At 44.8% G+C, this 21,454-nt stretch overlaps 1 long non-coding RNA gene across 1 annotated transcript in view; it reads left to right on the top strand.

The window, feature by feature from the left end:
• LOC115504893 overlaps positions 1 to 7,688 on the top strand; it is a 54,289-nt gene extending 46,601 nt beyond the window's left edge. The window contains exons 6-9 of the long non-coding RNA XR_003965834.2: positions 544 to 629; positions 1,680 to 1,860; positions 4,581 to 4,704; positions 7,659 to 7,688. This is a non-coding gene — a long non-coding RNA (uncharacterized LOC115504893). The remainder of the gene's footprint in view (positions 1 to 543; positions 630 to 1,679; positions 1,861 to 4,580; positions 4,705 to 7,658) is intronic.
• The last annotated feature ends 13,766 nt before the right edge of the window (positions 7,689 to 21,454 follow it).

Consider the following 21,454-nt stretch of genomic DNA (forward strand, 5'->3'; position numbering starts at 1 on the left):
TTCTTTTTGATAAAATAGGGATGCCAAATAATGCTTCTCCAGGATTGCTATAAAGATTGAGTATCATTTAATATAACCTACCAACTACCCTTTACTATTCACCCTGTCAGGTATGTGATTCTCACAGCAATGCAGCGAGTCATGTGGCATGACCCTATCTTATAAATGAAGAAAAAGAAGCTCTAAGAGGGGCCATTTGTCCAAGGCTACAGAGCTGATGAGTGATGAAGGCAGGATTGGGTCCAACAAGTTTTATTCCTGAGTGCAAGCTCTTAGTTACTAAGCCAGACCACCACCACTTATGCAAATGCCTCAAAATGCTCATTATTGTTTTTATAGGCTCCATGGAATAAATGTACTATAAAAGTGCCCCTCCGAGGCACTAAATGGTACATTAACTCCAGACCAGCTCAAACCACTATTGTTATGTGATCTATTTACACTTTGGGGTTCCTTGTCTTTCAGAAGGCTTACAACCTTTTCAGCTTTAAAGACTTACATTAACCTTTGAGATTGTTTTGTGTAATTTTCTTCCTTTTGCAGGCAAGGAAGCTGAATAGAAAAACAACCTTCCTAAGCTCAAAGAATGAATGGCAAAGCCAGCAACCGTTGACTCGTCGATGCCTGAGGTGACCCATATTTCTGTAATGAGGAATTCCTTCCAAGGCCATCTGGAACACGCTGTATCCATTGGGCAGACCACTGGGCATTTCATACTTTATCAAAGCCCCAGAAGGGGCAGAGCCACTATCATGGAAATCTCTCCATAATCCAGCATGGCTACCCACCTCCTTCCTGCCCTTCAGAACAACCTTTGACACTGAAATTCGAAAGCAGTGGAAGCCTTTGGTGGTCTCTCGGGGGGAATCTGTACTTCACAGAGGCTCTGGGCGGTTAGGAGGAGGACTGAGGGAAATGGAGTCCTGTCTCTCCTTCAGCATTCCTCGCACACAGATTTTCAAGAAAATATGTCATGTGGGAGGTAGAGACAAATGCCATGGGCAAGGTGAAGGGTGTCCCCACAGGGTGTCACATAGAGGGGCCAAGTTGGCATTTGGCATAGAAATTGAAAAGGAGAGCATGAATCCTGAGGGAGGCAGGTAAGAAGGTCTCAGAGTTTTCCCAGCATCTTTGAAAGGCTGTTTTTTGTTTTTTGTTAATGTTTTATTTATTTTTGAGAGAGCACACGCCGGGGAAGGACAGAGAGAGAGGGGGACAGAGGATCTGAAGTGGGCTCTGTGCTGACAGCGGTGAACCCAATGCGGGGCTTGAACTTATGAACTGTGAGGTCATGACCTGAGCTGAAGTCCGACACTCAACTGACTGAGCCACCCAGGTGCTTGGGCTCTTGGGTTTTTGGAAGGGCTGCTGTCAGAGGTCAATGGAGTCATGTGGGTGTGTCATTGCCATACTCCCAGAAGGACAATGGGGGGAGGACCACGGAGCTCCTGGGAAGAAAGCTTACTCTACTGTGGGTCTTACAAGGAGCGTCTGTATTTCTGATCAGAGCCCATGAACTCACTCCCCCAGGAGGGTCTTCCCAGCTCTTTACTTCCTGGACAGACTGAAGAAGACACCCTTAAGGCCTGGCCAGAGTCCCAGTGGTGCCAAGCAAGGGGAAGGCAGGTAGCTGAGCGACTGGTTAACGTTGTGATAAATGCTTTCGCTTCTGTCTCCAGGCTGACTCTCAACCTGAGCCCTTCTCCACAAGACCCCAAGTGTCCAAGTATCAGAGGCAGGCTCACTAACCTGTCGTGGGGCTCAAATAGCCCCTGCTTCATGGATCACGCTGTCTACCTTCCTGGAGAGCTTGCTTCGGATAAATGTCTCTCCACTTCCCAAACTAGGAAGGATGGAAAGGTTAGAAAAACCTCAGGGAAAATCCTGGTGCACACGGCTTGCTGTGTCATTTGGCCACTCGCCTTCACCCCTATCTCAGAGAGAACCCAGCTTACAGCCGCCATGCTTCTGTGTAAAAACGGGCCGCGCTGGGTTCTCTCCGAGATAGATTCTTTTGCTGTTGCCCTAGTAACAGAATTATTAAAGCTCCAGCCTTGGGAGTATTTGTGCCTGGTGAGGTAATGTCTGTCGCATGCAGCCTTTTCATTCCCACCCCCACCCCTCGCCTCAGGCCCTTTGTACCTCACACCTAGACTCATGGACTGCCTTCCTCCTTGGCCTCCATGCTGCCTGCCCACCCTCCCCGCCAGGGTGGCTCCCAGCTGAGCAATACCCTTTCTCAGACTCAGAGACACTGTGTTGGTCGTATTCCCCATCAGCCTGGCATTCTGAGGCTGATGGGGAATTCAGTGGTCCATACCACTTTCCGAAAACCCACAGAGCCCTCTGGGCTTGAGTAGAGCGGGATGTGGTTGCAGTACAGTGACAGGAAGCCACAGGGAGAATGCACCAGGCTAAGGTAGTGACTGGTTCGTTGGGAGGCAACACAGTGTAATAGTTCAGCGTTTGGGCTTTGGAATAAACAGTCTATAAAATGTGATCTCTCTCAAAAAATAGCTGTGTGATCTTGGGCAAGTTTCTTTCTTTCTTTTTTTTTTTAAATTTTTTTGAATGTTTGTTTATTTTTGAAGGAGAGAGAGAGACAGAGTGTGAGCAGGGGAGGAGCAGAGAGAGAGAGAGGGAGACACAGAATCCAAGGTGGGTTCCAGGCCCTGAGCTGTTAGCATAGAGCCCGACCCAGGGCTCGAACTCATAAACTGTCAGATCATGAGCCGAAGTCGGTCACTTAACCGATTGAGCCACCCAGGCACTCTGATCTTGGGCAAGTTTCTTAACTCAAGTCTCAGTTTCCCCAGATGCAAAGCAGAGATAATGATAGTACCTTCCTCGTGAGGGTTTCGCTGCCCAATTAAAGATCTTGTAAAATGCTTGGCTTAGCATCTTTGAACGTAGAATCACACCGGAAGTGCTAGCTGTGATGGTCAAGATGGCGGAGAAAGGGGGAAGGGCGGCCGTGTGACAAGTGGAAGAGAGAGCGGTGTCCGGTTTCGGCCAGTGGGTAGGAGTCATGCAGGTAGAGAGACCAGGTGCAGAAGGAACCTGTTTGTGAGAACAGATCACATTTTTGCTTTGGATCTTCTTGAGTGGGAAGTGTCACGGTTCACTTTTCCTGATTGGCACTGAATGCCAGGCACTCTGCTAAGCACATTCCATGCATCATTTCTTCTAGAATTCCCCCTCCCCACTGCAGCCCCCTGAGATAAGGCTTAGTAACACAGGGCAAGGTTAAGTAGCTTGACGCGTTGTTGAGCAGAAGAGCTGGGATTTGAACCCAGGTCTGTGTGCCTCCAGCAGTGCACTCTATAAGCTGCCTTGACTGGATATCTTGACTGGAGTTAGGAAGTCGGTCCATGTGCGTGTGTGCACCCATGTGCACACACTTTTAAAGCTAACATGGTCTTAGGGGGCGCATAATGGTTTGCAATGCTTCCTGCCTAGGCAGCGGTCTGCCCCCTCATCTGGAGTCCCTGTGTGTAAATTTGGCCCCTAGACTTGGGGACTTCTTTTACAACAGGTGCTCTCCTGCGCTTGTGCTCAGAGTCAGTGACTCAGTGCTCAACTCTCACCCAGTCTTCCTGCCTCGTTCTCAATCCCCCCACATGGCATCCTGGTCTTGAGAAGTGCATTAGCATCTCTGAACCTCAGTTTCCTCCTCCGAACAACTTAAGCAGTTAGAGAATTGCAGGAAGCATCAAAAGAGACAGAGTTTTCTTGAGGAAAAGTGCTGTTTCCAATTTCTCACCAGTCCCAGTGCCTGGGCCAACGTTGGGCATATACTGGGTGCTCTCTGGTTTCTGAACGAATACATGCCCAACTTACTGCTTATGCTGATATGTACGGTGCAGGGTCCACCCCTGTTTTTGACTCTACTGAGATTGCTTCCCTTTCTACTTGTCCTGCTGTCCTGAGTGGTTACCCCAATTTTAGTGCTTTAGGGCTGACTTTCTTTAAAGTTTTGGAGTCAGCTAAACCACAATGGCAGAACTGGGTTACAGCGCTGGCGTTGGGTGTTGCTCATGTATGTGACGGGGATGGGGAGGGGGTGGGAGGTAGCAGGTGTGGAGGGACAAGGGTGTAGACTGGATCCTATTTCCTCCACAGACTTTTTTTCGTAATTGAACGTATGAATTTACATGCAGTAAATGGAACCCAGGTGCTATGGTTGAATCTTAAAGGCCAGTGTGATGGTATTAGGAGGTGAGGCCTCTGTGGGGAGGTTAGGTTGTGAAGATAAAGCCTCATGAATGTGATTAATGCCTCATAACGGAGGACCCCAGAGAGCTCCCAACCCCTTCTGCCCTGTGAGGATACAAGAAGTTGGAGACCCAGAAAAGGGCCCTCGCTCAGTCATGCCAGCACCTTGACCTTGGACTTCCAGCTCCCAGAACTGTGAGAAATAAATTTCTGTTGTTTACAAGACGCCCGGGCTATGGCATTTTGTTACAGCAGCCTGAACAGACAGCAGGGTACAATGAGTTGGTTTTTAACAGTTTTCTGTTCTTTTAATAACAATACTTCAACATGACAAATTTCAAATATTTTTCCCCCCTTCTTTCCAGGTATTTACACTTTCAGTAACCTGTGTATGGATCCCACTGCTATTTAATTAAGACTTAAACCTATAAAGATGCACATTTAATACTCAGAGTAAACCCTTGACTTGTTTCCTTTGAAGATAAACAGGTGAGATACCTTCTTGAACTCAGATTTCTGAGATAATTAAGATTAGTTGCCATAGAGAGAGAGACAGAAACGCATTAAAATGTATCATACTTTTCGTGTTTAGGAAACTCACTTAGTTAAATATTCAGGGCCATTAAATCTACCCAGACCCAGATACCTATTAATCTGCTGGCCACACAGCCTCCAGAGTGATCTGTCTTTGTCAGGAAAGCCTTCTAATTGCTCTGTTCCTCTGCACGGAAACTTCTAATGGCTCACCATTGTCCTGTGTACAGATGGTGTTCCCGACCCTCAGGGCCTGACGCAGCCTCCTTTCCCCAGCTCATTTGCTACTCCCTAGCCTCATAGGTGCCTGCTGGCCCCCGCTGACCCCTGCAGTGTGCCAGTTCTCTCTATATTATATACCCTTTGGGTCCTCTGTCTTGTCCTCTTGTGACTCTACGAGGTCCCGCTCACTCTGTAGGTACCCACTTCAAATTCCACATCCAGGTTAAATGCTGGGCCTCTTTAGATTCCTCCAGACAGAATTACCCTAGGCTTTCTTGGACTTTGTACCTGTATGACAATTCTCATTATAATGTACCATAATTATGCATTCCCCACCCACCCCCCTCCCAGACTGAGAGCACCTTGGGGCCCAGAGACCAATTCATTATATGAATATGTAGAATGCCTTATATGAATGTGGAGATTCATATACTATCTAGCTTATAGTAGGTCCTGTATTACTCTTGTTGGAGGAAATTAAGTTGATGGCATTACATGGTCAGTTAATAGTGTGTGTTAGGATGTTATAGAGATTTTTTCAAGGAATGAATTATGTGACCCAGGCTTTTCTGTGGTGCCCTGTATAAAAGCTCCAGAGAGTGTGTGTGTGTGTGTGTGTGTGCATGCGAGTGCGCGTTCGTGTTTTAATGTTTATTTTTGAGAGAGAGAGAGAGAGAGAGAAAGAGAGAGAGAGAGTAGGGGAGGGGCAGAGAGAAGGGAACAGTTGGGCCCCTTGCTGACAACACAGAGTCTGATGCACGCTCAAACTCAAGAACCATGAGATCAGGACCTGAGTTGAAGTTGGACGCTTAACCCACTGAACCACGCAGGTGCCCCCGTGCCATAGCTTATTTTAGTTCTCTCTCCATTGATGTTTAGATTGTTACCAGTTTTCTGTGGGTAAACAGTGCCATAGTGAACGAGCTTGGCAGTGGTCCTTGATAAGGCCATCATAGGGACCTGTTTAGAGAATTGTGCCCTTGAAGCAGAACGAACAGCACTGGCTTGTGGAGAGCACCATTTTCACACGTATAAATGACTATTAGAGTCTCAGAGTTTAAGAGAAGGAAAACCCTTTTGAAACCGCTAGTCCCAGCCACTGCTTCTGTGGGCAAGAAAGCAAACTTGTCCAAGGTCACGTGGCCCTTTGGACACAGCTGATGTTAGGACACAATCTCTTGACTCTCAGTCCATGCTTGGCAGAACTGTCTGTTGCATGCCCAGGCACTTCCAGTGGTCAACTCCCCCAAATTGGCTGAGCTGCACGATGTGAACATAGCTCTTTTTTTTTTTTTAATTTTTTTTTTCAACGTTTATTTATTTTTGGGACAGAGAGAGACAGAGCATGAACGGGCGAGGGGCAGAGAGAGAGGGAGACACAGAATCGGAAACAGGCTCCAGCCTCTGAGCCATCAGCCCAGAGCCCGACGCGGGGCTCGAACTCACGGACCGCGAGATCGTGACCTGGCTGAAGTCGGACGCTTAACCGACTGCGCCACCCAGGTGCCCCTGAACATAGCTCTTGATTGGAGGCCATGAGGTGTAAATGAATGAGCAAAGATTTGGGGCCAAGCTGACCTGGAGTGAATCCTGTCTCCAGCTCTTACAGTACTTGACTCTGAACCTTGATATCCCCACATGACAAAAAACACTTGTCACAGGTGGCATGGTGGTGTAAACCCCCTGCCCCACCCTGCCTGGTGCAGATGCTACGTGGGAACTCCCTTCCTCCCACCTGCTTCTCCTTCTTCCTTCCAATGCAGTTGTTAGGAGAAGCAAATTGGCAAAAAATTTTTTTAAAGCTCACTTATTTATTTTGTATGTGAGAGAGAGAGTGCAAGTTGGGGAGACACAGAGGGAGAGAAAGAGTCCCAAGCAGGCTCCATGCGGTCAGTGCGGAGCCCGATGAGGGGATCAACTCATGAACTGTGAGATCACGACCTGAGCCAAAATCAAGAGTCGGGGGCTTAACTAACTGAGCCACCCGGGAGCATCCCCCACCCCAGAAAGTTTTTCATAAACCTTCAAGGAAGCAAAGGCTTCAGAGAGCAAACCAAAAACAGTGTTCTGTGTGGATACATGTAATTTCAAGCTTTATTTTGTTCTGAAAATAATGTCCTAACTCAGATGTTTCTAAGCAAACTACGAATATATTAGAGACATCACTCTCAGAAGATGTGTGGTGATAAGACTGAGAACGATTAGGGAAAACAGAAATCCTTTGATAATCCTCATTTTAAAATAAAACTCTGTTTTTTCTGAGTATAAAACCTTTTTTCCCCCCAATTATGATGTGTTTTGCAAAAACATGGAAAGTACAGAAAAGTATGAAGAAGAAAGTAAGAGTAATGCATAATTCCATAGGCACTATTAGCCTTTTGATGAGTTTCCAGGCTTTTTTTCTGTGCAGATTGTGATATGTGCCACTCAAATGTCCCTTTGCTAGAGAGCTGGTGAGCTGCTTCGGAATTGGCCTCAGCTTTTGAACCAAAGTCCTAGTTTTCTAGAGCTGGCCCCAGATGGTGACTGAGCAAGGCTGCTTCATAGGAGCCTATCTAGTTTTCAGACAGTTTCTCCTCAGATGGCTGTTGGCTTTTTATTTGGCTTTGGGACATATAAAAGTTTTACATTTTTAAAAAATATTTATTATTATTATTATTATTATTATTACTATTCTTTTTTTTTAGAGAGCGCGAGTGAGTGAGGGAGGGGCAAAGGGAGAGGAAGAGAGAATCTCAAGCAGGATCCACACCCAGTGCAAAGCCTGATGCAGGGCTCAATCCCAGGACCCCAGGATCACGACTTGAGCCGAAATCGAGAGTGGGATGCTCAACCGACTGAACCGCCCAGGTGCCCCAAAAGTTTTACATTTTTATGTAGACTAATCTAATGTTTCCTTTTTTTGATTTCTTCCAGTGTTTTTATGCCTAAAAAAATTTTTCTTCATCCAGAGATCAGGCAAAATCTTCATTTTTTTCCCCTTTTGTTCATAGTTTTATTTGTTAAGTCTTTAATCTGTCCAATATTTATTTTGTTTTATGGTGTCAGGTGAAGAATCTAGAAGGAGCTCATTTAAAATAGTTTTCTGGGCCCCACTTATTGACCAAAGGCAAGTTACTTAATCTGTTTTAACATCCATTTCTTTATTCTCAGAGGGTAAAGGAAATCCTACTTCGCAGGGTTAGGTTGAAGAAGAAAACAGGTCATGGATATGAAAGCATTTTATAAATGCCATAGGAGTGTTGGTTTTTGCAGTTGTTTTTAAGTGAGAAGATCATGTGTGAGTGCTTGTTTGGTCTGGTCTTGTTCCAGTCCACTTATGAAAACAACACTGACAGGGCTGGCTCCGAAGATCCCAACAAACCCAAGACTACTGGACCCACAGAGAGGTTGTAGGGTGCCACAGAGGAGTTCAAACGTAGGCTGTGTATAATAAGTATGATTCAAGGCCCATATGTTTATGGGTATGGAGCAAAGGAGACTTCATTCTATATCGGGGTGGGGGTGCTGATCCATCAGGGAAAGTGGCCAAAGCCTTTCATGAGTAGTGTCTGATGAGGGGAAACAGTTATCTGTCTCTGGAGTCCTGAAGGACCACAGAGCGGTTGGGACTTCAGGAATTATTTGAATGATAGGAGACACATGGCCTGGCATGTTGAGAGGGAGGGTTTTCCAGCCATGCTGTGCTGTTTTGGAGCTGGCCTGGGGGCTGGTCGAAGTCAGACTCAGAAGGGTGAGTTGGACTGTGTTATCTTGGCGTGGCCACGATTTCCTCTCCTCATTTAGACAAGAAGAGAGATCTCTTATTTCTCATCGGAGGGAGATACAAAAGAAGGTTGCTGGCAGATAGAGAGCCAATTCTTTTTTTTAAATTTTTTTTTTTTTTCAACGTTTATTTATTTTTGGGACAGAGAGAGACAGAGCATGAACGGGGGAGGGGCAGAGAGAGAGGGAGACACAGAATCGGAAACAGGCTCCAGGCTCCGAGCCATCAGCCCAGAGCCCGACGCGGGGCTCGAACTCCCGGACCGCGAGATCGTGACCTGGCTGAAGTCGGACGCTTAACCGACTGTGCCACCCAGGCGCCCCAAGAGAGCCAATTCTTAATCACTGAGAGGAGAGGCTAGCTGAAGACCTAACATCCTAAGGAAGGCTCTCCAGATGTAAGCATTTCACCTCCAAATTATTTATTGACTTGCTTTCTTCTTTCCTCTCTTTTCAAACCTACTAGCATGTTTCAAATGTTTAATTACAGGAGGTCTGGAGTCTGATGGAGCCCCTAAAAGGATACTGTCCCTAAAAAATGGTAGCAGAGAGAGAAGTACGGAAGAAGGAAAATAAGACAAAAATACGTTCTTCGAAGTTAGGAGTTCTGTCTCCTTCATTTTTTAGTGATTTAGGGAGTTTCGTACAGACAGCAGGAAGCAGTGGGTGTACAAGATGTACTGGTTGGTTGAATTAGGGAGAGAACAGACCAGAGAAACACCCTTTGGTTAGTCAAGAGTTAACACGGTTCTCTTGAAGAGAGTAATTGGCGGTGGCTGAGTTATAGTAACACTGCACATTCCCTGCTAAGTGCACATTTCCTGTTCAGGACGTGGATTTGATGGGGCCTTTTAAAAGTAGGTGACTTAGGCGGTTCTTTTTATTGGGGGGAAAATCAAGATAATATGGTCTGGCTTTGGAACCTAATTTCCCATTATTCCTCATCAAGGGCCTTCATCCAAGCCACGCACGTCTACTACTCGTGATTCTCCAAATCTAAACAGACTGCACAGATCCTGCCTCTGAACCTTTGTTTATGTTGTTCCTTCCAAAGGCTGCACCCTGTCCTCTCCCCTCTCCTGAGATCCTACTCTCCTTCAAGACCTGAGTCTAGCTTCTTTTTTTTTTTTTTTTTTTTTTTAATATTTGTTTGTTCATTTTGAGGGAGGGGTGTGTGGGGAGGGGCTGAGAGAGAGAGAATCCCAAGCAGGTTCCTCACTGTCAGCACAGAGCCCCGCTCGGTGCTTGAACTCACAAACCGTGAGATCATGACCTGAGCTGAAATTAAGACCGGGTTGTTTAACTGACTGAGCCACCCAGGCGCCCCTAGCATCGTTTGCAAAGCTGCCTCAAAAGCCCTTCCAACTTTCCTCCTTTTCCTGCACTCTCTCCCTCTCTGAATTTCTCCTCTCACTGTTAATGTGTATGTAATTTATTTGCACTCGTATTCTCTGATGCAAAGTTAGTGTTTTATATGCATACATTTGAATCTTCAATTAGATAATAGATTTCTTATTATCTGAGACCTAGTTTTCTATTTCCTTATTATCTACCCCCCTCCCCCCCATAGTGCTTAGTATAAATCTGCCCCCAGACCAGGTAGCAAAAAGTTATTTGATAGTTTGATGATTTCAGAAGATTCCATGATGCTCACCCCCAGGTAAATTATCTTTGTGATGCTAACAAGGCAGGAACAAAGGCAATGTTTGATTTAGGCTCAGCACGTGGAGCGTACTGCCAAGGGGAACGAAATAGTTGCCATGAGGGTACATCAGCTACTGGTCAGTCTTTCTCTTTCTGAATTCTACTGGAAAGTCTGGCTTCCTGGATGAAAAGCAACTGAGGCATGACCCTGTCCTCTGTGCGCAGGCCAAGCATGGGAGACAATAAGGATACCGATGACTAAAAGACAGCATGGTAAATTGGATAGAGGGATATAGAGAGGGTTATGGGAGTCCAGAGAGAGGGCATCCAAATGAAGCTGGGTTAAGCCATCAGGGAAGACTTCCTGGAGGATGCAGTGCTTGGCCTAAGTTTAGATACAGAAGAAAGGAAAAGATTTCGAACACCATCACAGTCCAGGTCAGGAAAGGGTGTGCGGGGAAATTTAGAAAGGGAACTTTTCTAAGATCAAGTTATTTTACAAAGAAGCAGCACTGGGAAATCAAGGGAATTTAATTACAACTGCCTCACGAGCAGGATTTGAAAAGGAGTGGGAAGCTCATGGAAACCTTAATTGCTGAGAAAAGTTAAGAGGAGAAATATGACAGAAGTAATAGGTCTGTATGTATGTCATGTCTGATTTGTCATTTTTCTAGACAGGCACTCTGCCTCCTGCCTTCTAGGTTAGAGGAAAAAAAGATCCTTCGGCTGCTAAGGTGAAGATAGCATTTAGGATGCAGAAATGGGACTTGGAAGTACTCCTGATTCCTTTTAGGGAAGAAAAGGTCCATCTCGGCTTACCTCGTTGCTAAGAAGAATAATAAGCATTTGTTCAGCGATAATAATGTGTGAGGTGCCTGAAAGAGCCCTGAATCAGGCTAAATAATTTCTTCCTTCCTTTAGAAAATAAAAAACAGCTTGCCCGATTTCTCTTCCAATTTATTCTTGTGGCTTTCCATTCCTTTGGAAATCCGGAGGATGCCTATTTTATGAGCTTTTGTGGACCAGCCCTTCGATACTCAGGGAGGGTGTCCTTGTGTGCATTAAGCTGGGTCTTTAAGATTAATGCAATATGCAGGAACATGTGATCAATGATATGGCATTAGCAACTTTTACTTTGGCAAGTGGCTGCATGTTGAAGGCATCTGGAAAAATTGTAAATCACAGCATGACCAGAGCATCAGCCACAGACATCAAGACAGGGGAATGGCCAAGTGAGAAGGATGGACCTAGAGCTTCCTGGGTTGTCCACACAGGTATTGCTAGAGACAAGAGAAGGATGTAAGGATGTCCCAGCATAGAGGGGCTAGAGGACACAAATCTGTTGGTACCCATAAAGGGAATCAATATGGAGAAGAGTCTCCATACACAGGTAGAAGGGTAGATTAGACAATCTCCAAGGTTCTGTCCAGCTCAAATTTTGATTCCATGACTCTCTAAATAAGGACTTAATGAGTTTTTTCAATAGGCTCTAATATCTCATAGACCAATGGAGTCCTTGGCTACACACACACACACACACACACACACACACACACATAAATTATATACAATGTAACTATATAATATACTAAAATATATTAAAAATATAAATATATTATTATGTTTGATTCATATATAAAATGTATATATATTATATAATTATTAAAGCTCAGAAAGATATATATTTATGTACAATATATAAATATATATATCACTATATAACATACAAATATACAAAGTATATAAATATATAATTAAACAGTATATAATTATATAAACATAATTATATAATATATATAATTTTCATGAGCTTTAATACTTTACATTTGTGTAGTACTTTACAGTTTGTGGGGATTTAATCTCACAGACTCTATTGGTTATCTGTTGCCACAATGATGCCACATAACAAAGAGCCCTGCAATGTCAGTGCCATATGACAACAAGTGTTTATTGCTCACATGTCTGTAGCTTTACGGTCTTGTCTAGGCTTGCTCACATAGCTGGACATTGGCTGGCTGTCGGTTGATCTAGGATGGCCTCAAGCTGAGGTGACTTGGGTGTCTCCTAGCTTTCAACAAGCTAACCCAGACATGTCCTCCCGTGGCAGAGAGGGTGATAGAAGAGGCAAAAGAGAGCAAGCGGAAACTTGTGAGGCCTCATTTACTCCTATACTGGCCAGAGGAAGTCACAGGGCTGAACTCGGTGTCAAGGTGTTGGGGGGCTGTGCTCCATTCTTTTTGTTAGAGCAGCTGCAGAATCACCTAGGAAAGGCTGTAGATATAGGTGAAGTAGCAATCTACCACACAGATGTGGCCTTGCTTAATCCTGTCGGTGTCATCCTTTACCCTGGTATTATTCCTGCTTTTACAGATTAAAATATGGACACCAAAGAGGTCAGCAACTTATACGAGGCCACATGGATCATAGGAACTGGAATATTGGCTTTCCTGCTATAAAATCAAGGCACTTTCTGTTGTTCTACACCATGCTTAATTAAAAGCATGAATCCCAGGAGTGTTGTCAGGGACTTCCTAGAGGTAGACTGGTAAAGTGTGAGGCCCTCAATGTTGCGTGAGTTGCAGAATACACAAATTTTACTTATCTGTTCTCATCCTTCTATGTAAAATATGATACTTTAACAAAATAATATATGGACCCAAGGAATTTACTAGTCATCTAAACATTAGTTTCTTTGTAACTAGATAGTTACTTCATGTATTTGTCAGAGTAGGCTAAATGCTGTGACTAAGTACCCCTAAATCTTTGTGATGTAGGAAAAAGTTTATTTCTTGCTCATATTGGCCAGAACTCTGGCACATGGCCACATCTAATAATAAAGAAGGCTGGTAAATATAATATAACTGTATGGAGAAAAGAGGATATTGATAAATACTTAGCAAGACTCAAAGGAATGGACCATAGTATAGGTAAGTTTTGCAGGGAGACTAGGAGGTATGTGGTAGGTGATGGAAGATGTAACAAAGGAAGATGGGACAGAAAAGCCCGTAGCTTGAGACTCTATCCAAGGAAATGTGTAGACCATTGGATCTAAGACATTTTGCACAAATATACTCTCCTGTCAGTAGGTGGGATGACAATTAGGAATTTAAGAATTTAAATCTGATTATGTCACTCCTCTGCTTAAAAGCCTTCAATGTTTACCCTAAGAATAGATGGTTAATGTGTGTTACACAGTCTTCCAAAATGTATCCTCTGTCTCTCCAGCCTTATCTGCTATACCTTCCCATTCACTTTTTTTTTTAATGTGAGGATCTCTCATCTATAGGCCATTAATCATGCTATTTCTTCCATCTGTTCAGAATCTTCTTTTCTGAAACCCCCTTCTCAACCATTCTTTTTCTGGCTGAGACCTACTCATTTGTCAGTTCTCAGCTTAAAAATTACACCCTCCCAACAACCAAAGGTAGGTCCAAAATTAAAACACCAAACCACAGATCTAAGAACCTGAGAGAACACCAACAGAGAACACCAAACAGCATAAATACCAAAACACAAACACAACTATACATATCATTCAAAATGTTAAAAGCCAAGAGATATTATTTTTTTAGATGTTTATTTATTTTTGAGAGAGAGAGAGAGAGAGAGAGAGAGAGCAAGCAGGGGAGGGGCAGAGAGAGGGAGACAGAATCCCAAGGAGGATCCATGCTTTAGCACAGAGCCTGATACAGGGCTCAAACCCACAAACTGTGAGATCATGACCTGAACTGAAACCAAGAGTTGAATGCTTTACCGACTGACCTACCCAGGCACCTCAAGCCAAGAGATATTCTTGAAGGCCCCTGAGACAAAAAAGACACGTTGCACTTAGATAACAGTTAGGGCAGACTTCTCATCACAAACTATACAAGCCAGAAGACAATGGAGTAGCATTCTTACATTTCTGAAAGAAGAAAATGTCAACCCAGAATTCCATACCCACCAAAAATATCTTTTGAAGATTAGGAAGAAATAAAAAAATCTCATTGGACAAATAAAAACTGAACTAATTTACTTTTAGCAGACCTAGAAGTACAATAAATGTTAAAGGAATTTCCTCAAGAAAATAAAAATGATACCAGACAGACTCTTGGATCTACACAAAGAAATGAAGAGCACTGGAAATGGAATAAATGAAGATAAATTTAAATGCATTATTTCTTCAGATATTTTTCTGCCATGTTTTCTTCTTCTGGGATCCCAAATATATGCATATTAGACTCTTCAATATTGTCCCACAGCTCTTGGGTGCCTTTTTTTTTTTTTTTTTTGGCTCTTTTTTCTTTTGGGTTTTCCTTTGGGTAATTTCTATTGACCTATCTTTAAACTTACTTATTAATTCCCTTATTCATTCAAGTCTATGATGTGCCCATTGGAAACATTCTTTATCTCTGTGACTATGGTTTTCATTTCTAGCATTTTCATTTGATTCTTTTTTACAGTTTCTCTCTCTTAGTGGAAGTTACCCATCTCATCATGTATGTTTTTCATTTTTTCCACTAGAGCCTTTTACCGTAATAATCATAAGTATTTAAAATTCCCTGTTTGGTGGTTCTGACATGTGTGTCACATCTGAGTCTGGTTCTATGGATTGCTTTGCCTCTTGACAATGTTTTTGTTGTTCTTGTTTCCTTGCATACCTTGTAATTTTTTGATGAAAGCCAGACATCTTGTCTAGGGTATTAGAGACTGAGTTAAATAGTTGTTACCCCTGGAAATGGACATTTTTTCCTATTCTTAGCATTTAGTGTGGAGGGTTGAATCAGCCTAATTAAGAGTTGGAAACCAGTTTGGGATTTGTCGTTGCTATGGTTACTTTCATTATAACACAGTTTTAAACTCCTTTGGTGTTGGGCACCTGGATGGCTCAGCCGGTTAAGTGTCTGACCAGTTTAGGTCATGATCTTGTGGTCCATGAGTTCGAGTCCTGTGCCAGGCTCTGTGCTGACAGCTCAGAGTCAGGAGCCTGCTTCAGATTCTGTGTCTCCCTCTGTCTCTGCCTCTCTCTCTGTCTCAAAAATTAAAAAAAAAACATTAAAAATTTTTAAATTTCTCTGGCGTTTAGGGTGGTGGCTGGTTTGTTGAAGGTTTTCTCCCCACGGTGTCTGCTCTACCCTTGGGTGTAGATCTTCCTTTTGCCCTGTGCTTCCATGGGGGTTTCTCACCATGATTTTGCACCTCTTTCAGCAGTAGAGTACTATCAGTAGTTACTAGATGCTTATTAGCCTGGTGGGTGGTGGGGAGCATTCTCTGATGTTCTGATTAAGTCTCCATTGTAGTCAGGCCTTGTGTCTCTACATCTTGGAGGTGGTGCTTTCTTTTTTTTTTTTAAAATTTTTTTTTTTTTTTTTTTTTTCAACGTTTATTTATTTTTTTGGGACAGAGAGAGACAGAGCATGAACGGGGGAGGGGCAGAGAGAGAGGGAGACACAGAATCGGAAACAGGCTCCAGGCTCTGAGCCATCAGCCCAGAGCCTGACGCGGGGCTCGAACTCCCGGACCGCGAGATCGTGACCTGGCTGAAGTCGGACGCTTAACCGACTGCGCCACCCAGGCGCCCCGGAGGTGGTGCTTTCTTAGTGGTTTTCCTTTACCTTTAACTATAGGTCTGGGTCCAGAACATATTCCTGCTCCTTCCCAAGACTATAGAGCTGCTCCCCTGCCTTTCCCCAGCTACAATAGCTTTTCGCCAGTGTCCTAGGATTGACAGGGTTGGTTGCCCTTCTGCCAATATTTCCAACCTAGATTTGATAGGAGATAAGAATCTAAGTGGAATTTCAGACATTTCCCACAGTGCCTGTTACTTCTTTCTCCCAGGCCTGCAGCGCATAGGTTGCTGCCTGAAGACTCGTGTCCTATTCTCCATCTTTTTTGTGTATCCTTAATGAGGTTTGTGGAGGAAAACCTGTTAGAGGGTGTGAATTTGCCTTTGTCTGTGTCCCAAGGGGTTCTATAGCCTCTTGCTGGTCTAAGCTCAGCCTTTAGCAATTTGTTGAAATTTTTGTTGATTTTTATTCTTTGTTTATATATTTATTTTTGAGAGAGAGAGAGAGAGAGCGCACATGAACTGGAGAGGGACAGAGAGAGAGAGGGAGTGAGAGAATTCCAAGCAGGCTCCATGTTCTCAGTGCAGAGCCGGACATGGGGCTCAATCACATGAACCACGAAATCATGACCTGACCTAAAATCAAGAGTCTGATGCTTAACAGACTGACCCACACAGGTGTGCCAATTTGTTGAAATTTTTAGCTGAATTAGTCTTATCTGGGTCCAGCGGCATTGGCCCCAGATAATCAAGTGCTTATATTTGTCTCTCTCTGGAGGTTCCTGTAGTTTCCTTGGGTTTGGGATTAGCTGACTGTCTTTCAGTCCCAGATCTCTGATGGGTCAAGAAAGGTGAATTTGCAGATTATTCAACTTTTCTTTTTCTTGGCGTAACGGTAGGAGTGATGTTCTTTCTAGTTTTCTACATCCTAAGTGGGAAGCTAACACATAATTCTTAAAACATTTGTGTATCAATTTTTCCATTTTTCAAGAGTATAGAACAGTATTTATTATAGTATCATTTCCAGACCATCAGTATCAGAGTGTTAAGGCTTATTAAAAATGCTGATTATGGAGCCACACTCCAGGCTTATAAATCTGAAAATCTAAGGGCATTCATTTTACCAAGCTCCCCAGGTGATTCTCATGCATTTTTTAAAAAAGTTTATTTATTTATTTTGAGAGAGAGAGAGAGAGAGAGGAGGAGGGGGGGTAGAGAGAGAGGGAAACAGAATCCCAAGCAGGCTGTGTGGGGCTCGAACCCACGAAACTGTGAGATCATGACCTGAACTGAAACCAAGAGTCGGATGCTTAACCCACTGAGCCACCCAGGTGCCCCATCTCATGCATTTTGAAATTTGAAAATGGTTGGATTCACAATTAGCTGTGAACATTTATTGGCACTTATTATAGTGCACCCGGCATATTACAAAGATCATCTTAATCTCACAACAAACCTATGATATAGGCACTTTTATCATCCTTTTTTTTTTTTCTAAATTTTTTAATGTTTATTTTTGAGAGAGAGAGGGAGACACAGAATCCAAAGCAGGCTCCAGCCTCTGAGCTGTTAGCACAGGGCCTGACAGGGGGCTTGAACTTGTAAACTGTGAGATCATGACCTGAGCCGAAGCGGGTGCTGAGCCACCCAGGCGCCCTATCGTCCTTCCTTATACCCTATGCAGCTGGGTCTCAAAGAGGTCAATTAGCTTATCCAAGGTAACACAGCTGGGATACAGCAGGGGTGGAATTTGAACTCAGATGGTCTGATTCTGAAGCCCCAGATCTTTTTAAACATTGAGCTATAATTCACATTTCTATCTTTTAAAGCGTACCATCAGTGGTTTTTATTATATTTACAAGATGATACAATCATCACCACTCTCTAATGGCACATTTTATTTTCATCGCCCCCCCCCCCCCAAAAGCAATTTGGTACCTGCTAGCAGGCACCCCCCCCCCCCCGCCCCCCTCCAGCTCCCGGCAATCACTAACTCACTTTCCATCTCTAAGGATTTGTCTCTTCGGGACATTTCATGTAAATGCAATCATACAATACGTGGCCTTTTGTGTCTGGCTTCTTTCACTTAGTAAAGCTGGAGATCTTAACCACCGTGTCAGAAAATTAGAAACGGGATCGTATCTGCTTAGACAAAAAGAACTAACACCTGTCAGCTCGCTGGTGCAGGAGGAGACAGGCTACCCAGGAGACACAAAGACAAGAATTCCATTCAGTTTAGTGAAGACTAATAAAGACCACGTGTGTTACGCGCGAGAGCGGTTTCGCGCGGGGAGGGGGGGTACCTGGGTGGTGGCGTCTGGGGTCCGGGGCAGTTCCGGCTTCAGGTGGCCGCATTCCCCGCGGGCTCCAGATGCCCGGAGCAGAGGGGAACCCGGCGGGCGCGCAGGAGGCGACGTCCCCGCGGAAGCTTCTGCAGGAGTCCCAAGGTCCGTGACCTTGGCGCGCCCCGCCGCTGCCTAGCGCAGCTCTGGGCTGGGCTGCGAAGGCGGCTCCCCACGCAAACTCAAGCTCCCCGAGCCGCGAGAGAGGCTGGGGGAGCCGCAGCAATGCGTTCGTCAGGAGGTTTGGTCAAAGTCCCTGATGAGGCTGGAGCACTGATGACAGGACGCGGCCAAACTTCAGGCTTGGGCCTGACGCCGTGGACCGTCCCGCCTCCCCCCCCCACCTACAGGAATGATGGTACAGTTTTGAGGCGGCCTCTACAACGCTTTGCAAAAAGTTCGTGGGTTTGGTTTGTTAGGGAGAGTTGAAATGAAGAATGTGAGTGGAGAGAGAAAACTGGGGTGCCTCCTGAGAACAAAATCTGGGGCCGGATACTCCATATGATGCACATCAGAATTGCCCCTGGGGTGTGAGAAAAATAGATTTCTGGGCTTCACTGGGGGAAATTCTGGTTTTGGGGTCTAAACAGGGCCCCGTGTCCCGTGATTCTAACAGGCCTCTGCAGGTGATGACGAGTGAGGGGCCAGGGCCAGGCTGGCACGCACAGCTGGAGGGTAATAGTTTTCCGCGTTTAATGTGCATGCGAATCATCTGAAGGTCTTATTAAAATTCAGAATCTAATTCATTCAGCAGGTCACAGAAGGGGCCGGAGAGCCTGCGGTTCTGACGACCTCCTGATTCGCTATCCGGGGACCACCTTTTGAATGGCAAGGTTGTAGGGGATACCAGCTTAAGGATAGAAAGCTCTGGCTCTCACTTTGGGTGCTTGCCGTCTAGGGCGGGGAGCCCGGTGGACAGCTGCGTCTAGGCCAACGTGAAGCGGGCTGTCCCAGTAAAGACCCAGAATCGTTGTAAAGGGAGACACACCCTTTCTATGGGCATCACATGTTCGTAGTGAGACATCCAGGAAAAAAAAATGGTGAATGTCATGTTCGACAAACTGTTTAGCAAGATAGGAAAGGGTACTACAGATCTGACGCATATTTCTATCCCAAATGGTTAATATCTTCAGAAAAAAATATGGACGCTAAAGAGGTAAGCCCTAATTTTCTAGAAAATTCACTGATGTGGAAAACTTCATTTCCTGATAATGCCGGGAAAATCTGTGTTTTGTTGGGTGCTCCATATGCTGTTGGTGCTTATGAATTGTGCAGTTTTATTATCCTCATTAACAGGGATAATGCTTGTTTTTTAACAATCATGATCACCATCTGGAACTTGGAAAACCATCGTTTGAGACTCAGGTAGGAAGGGGAAACGGTCTTGATGGGGTCCTGGCTCACTCATTTCCCCACTGCCCCAGCCTTGTTCACGTCCAAGGGCTTGGCTGCCAGGCACAGAAGAACCATACAGACAGATGTGATGTTAGTTGTGGTTCAAGAGGAAACAGAAACAAAGCAAAACAGAATGAGACTCAGTACAAGGAACGTTTGACTTTGACTTCATTGTTTAATTTCATTCTCATCTTTTTTTTTTTAATTTTTAAAAATGTTTTTTTTTAATTTATTTTTGAGAGGGAGAGAAATGCGAATGGAGGAGGGGCAGAGAGAGGGGGAGACACAGAATCTGAAGCAGGCTCCAGGCTCTGAGCTGTCAGCACAGAGCGTGATGTGGGGCTTGAACCCACATCATGACCCGAGCCAAAGTCTCAGCTGAACCACCGACTGAACCACCCAGGTGCCCTGAATGTCATTCTAATGTTAACAAATATTCACAAAGTGGCTTTCCATGTGTGTTCCCCTCACAGTCCTGGTGATCTCTAACTATGCTGTGACATTGTGACAAGCTGGCTAATGTGACCGTCAGTGCTCTCCCAGCTCTTGGGGGGAGTTGGATTTGGGCACCTGAATGTCTTTTTTGCTTCACGGAGGATTACCTTGTCAGAAAGAGGTGGCTAGACCTCCAGGACCTGGTAACCATAGCAACCATGCACGCCTGACCTTATGGGTTCTTTAAGACACCTCTCCAGACCTTTCCCAGACAGATCTTTTCAAGCTTTCCCCAAACTGTTAGTGGCATTCTTAGACGGGCTCAGCCCTAACGTGCAGGGCACTTCAGGAGTATTAACCTGACTGCCTTTTCCCGGTACCTAAACAGTCAGCACTCCATGGGGAACAGGAGGAGCTAGAAAAATTGGGAAAGCGAGAAGAACAACATGAGCAGAATCTCACCAAGGAAATAAAGCACCTGCTTTTGATCACTAAGAACAGAAGATAAAATGCTCACATTCGAGAATGCAATCAACTCACTGTAAGGAATTGCACTTAGAAGTTTCCTGGTGGGGGCGGGGTGGGTAGGAGGTATGTAGGTGAGTTGGAGGTAGTTTTCTAGAGAAGGCGGGTTTCCAGTAGAATTGGTGGAGGAGAAGAAAAGGGCAAAACATGGCTGTGAAAAAGGGAGGAGATGTTAGTAGTTCCCCCGTAGGGGCTGTGTATTGTTTCAGGGGCACAGGTGGGGGCAGGTCCTGTGAGGCTGAACAAATGGAACAAGGCATTGGGGGCCATATGGCTGAGTTTTATAGGCTGGATCCATCATCATAAGTAGCCAGTTCCAGGGCGGGCAGACACTAAAACAATCAGGCTTCCCCAGGTTGTGTCCTCCCTGAGCTTTCCAGCCTTTCTTCCCGCCATGCTCCCCCTTTCCCCGTTTCACCCTCCCCAGCAGCCTCTTCCTGGCATGTGGCTTCCAAAGCACCCGTGCCATCCCATCAATTGGTACCAGATTGAAATGAGGTTGAGACCAGATGTTGACATGCACTGAAGCTTAGAACACTATTGGGGCTCAGCCAAGTCAACTCGTTGTGGTTTCTTGACCGTTTCTCTGCTGACATGTGGACATTTACCACAAATAGTGAATGTTTACACCAAAGAAGTGGAAGGATGTGCATTCTAGCTGACCTTCACTTCACCTCCCTCTGTCGTCTTCTAGAAACAGGGCTTTATCGTTGGAGATGGAGTCAATGGGTTATGTCTCAAGTATGAAGACTACTTCACCACAGGGGGGTAAATAGTGATGTTTCCCATTGCAGTTATTATGGGATGGAAGGGGTAGAAATATGTAGTCTGA

Source organism: Lynx canadensis, chromosome F1 (assembly GCF_007474595.2).
Source record: "Lynx canadensis isolate LIC74 chromosome F1, mLynCan4.pri.v2, whole genome shotgun sequence".
Lineage (NCBI taxonomy): Eukaryota > Metazoa > Chordata > Mammalia > Carnivora > Felidae > Lynx > Lynx canadensis.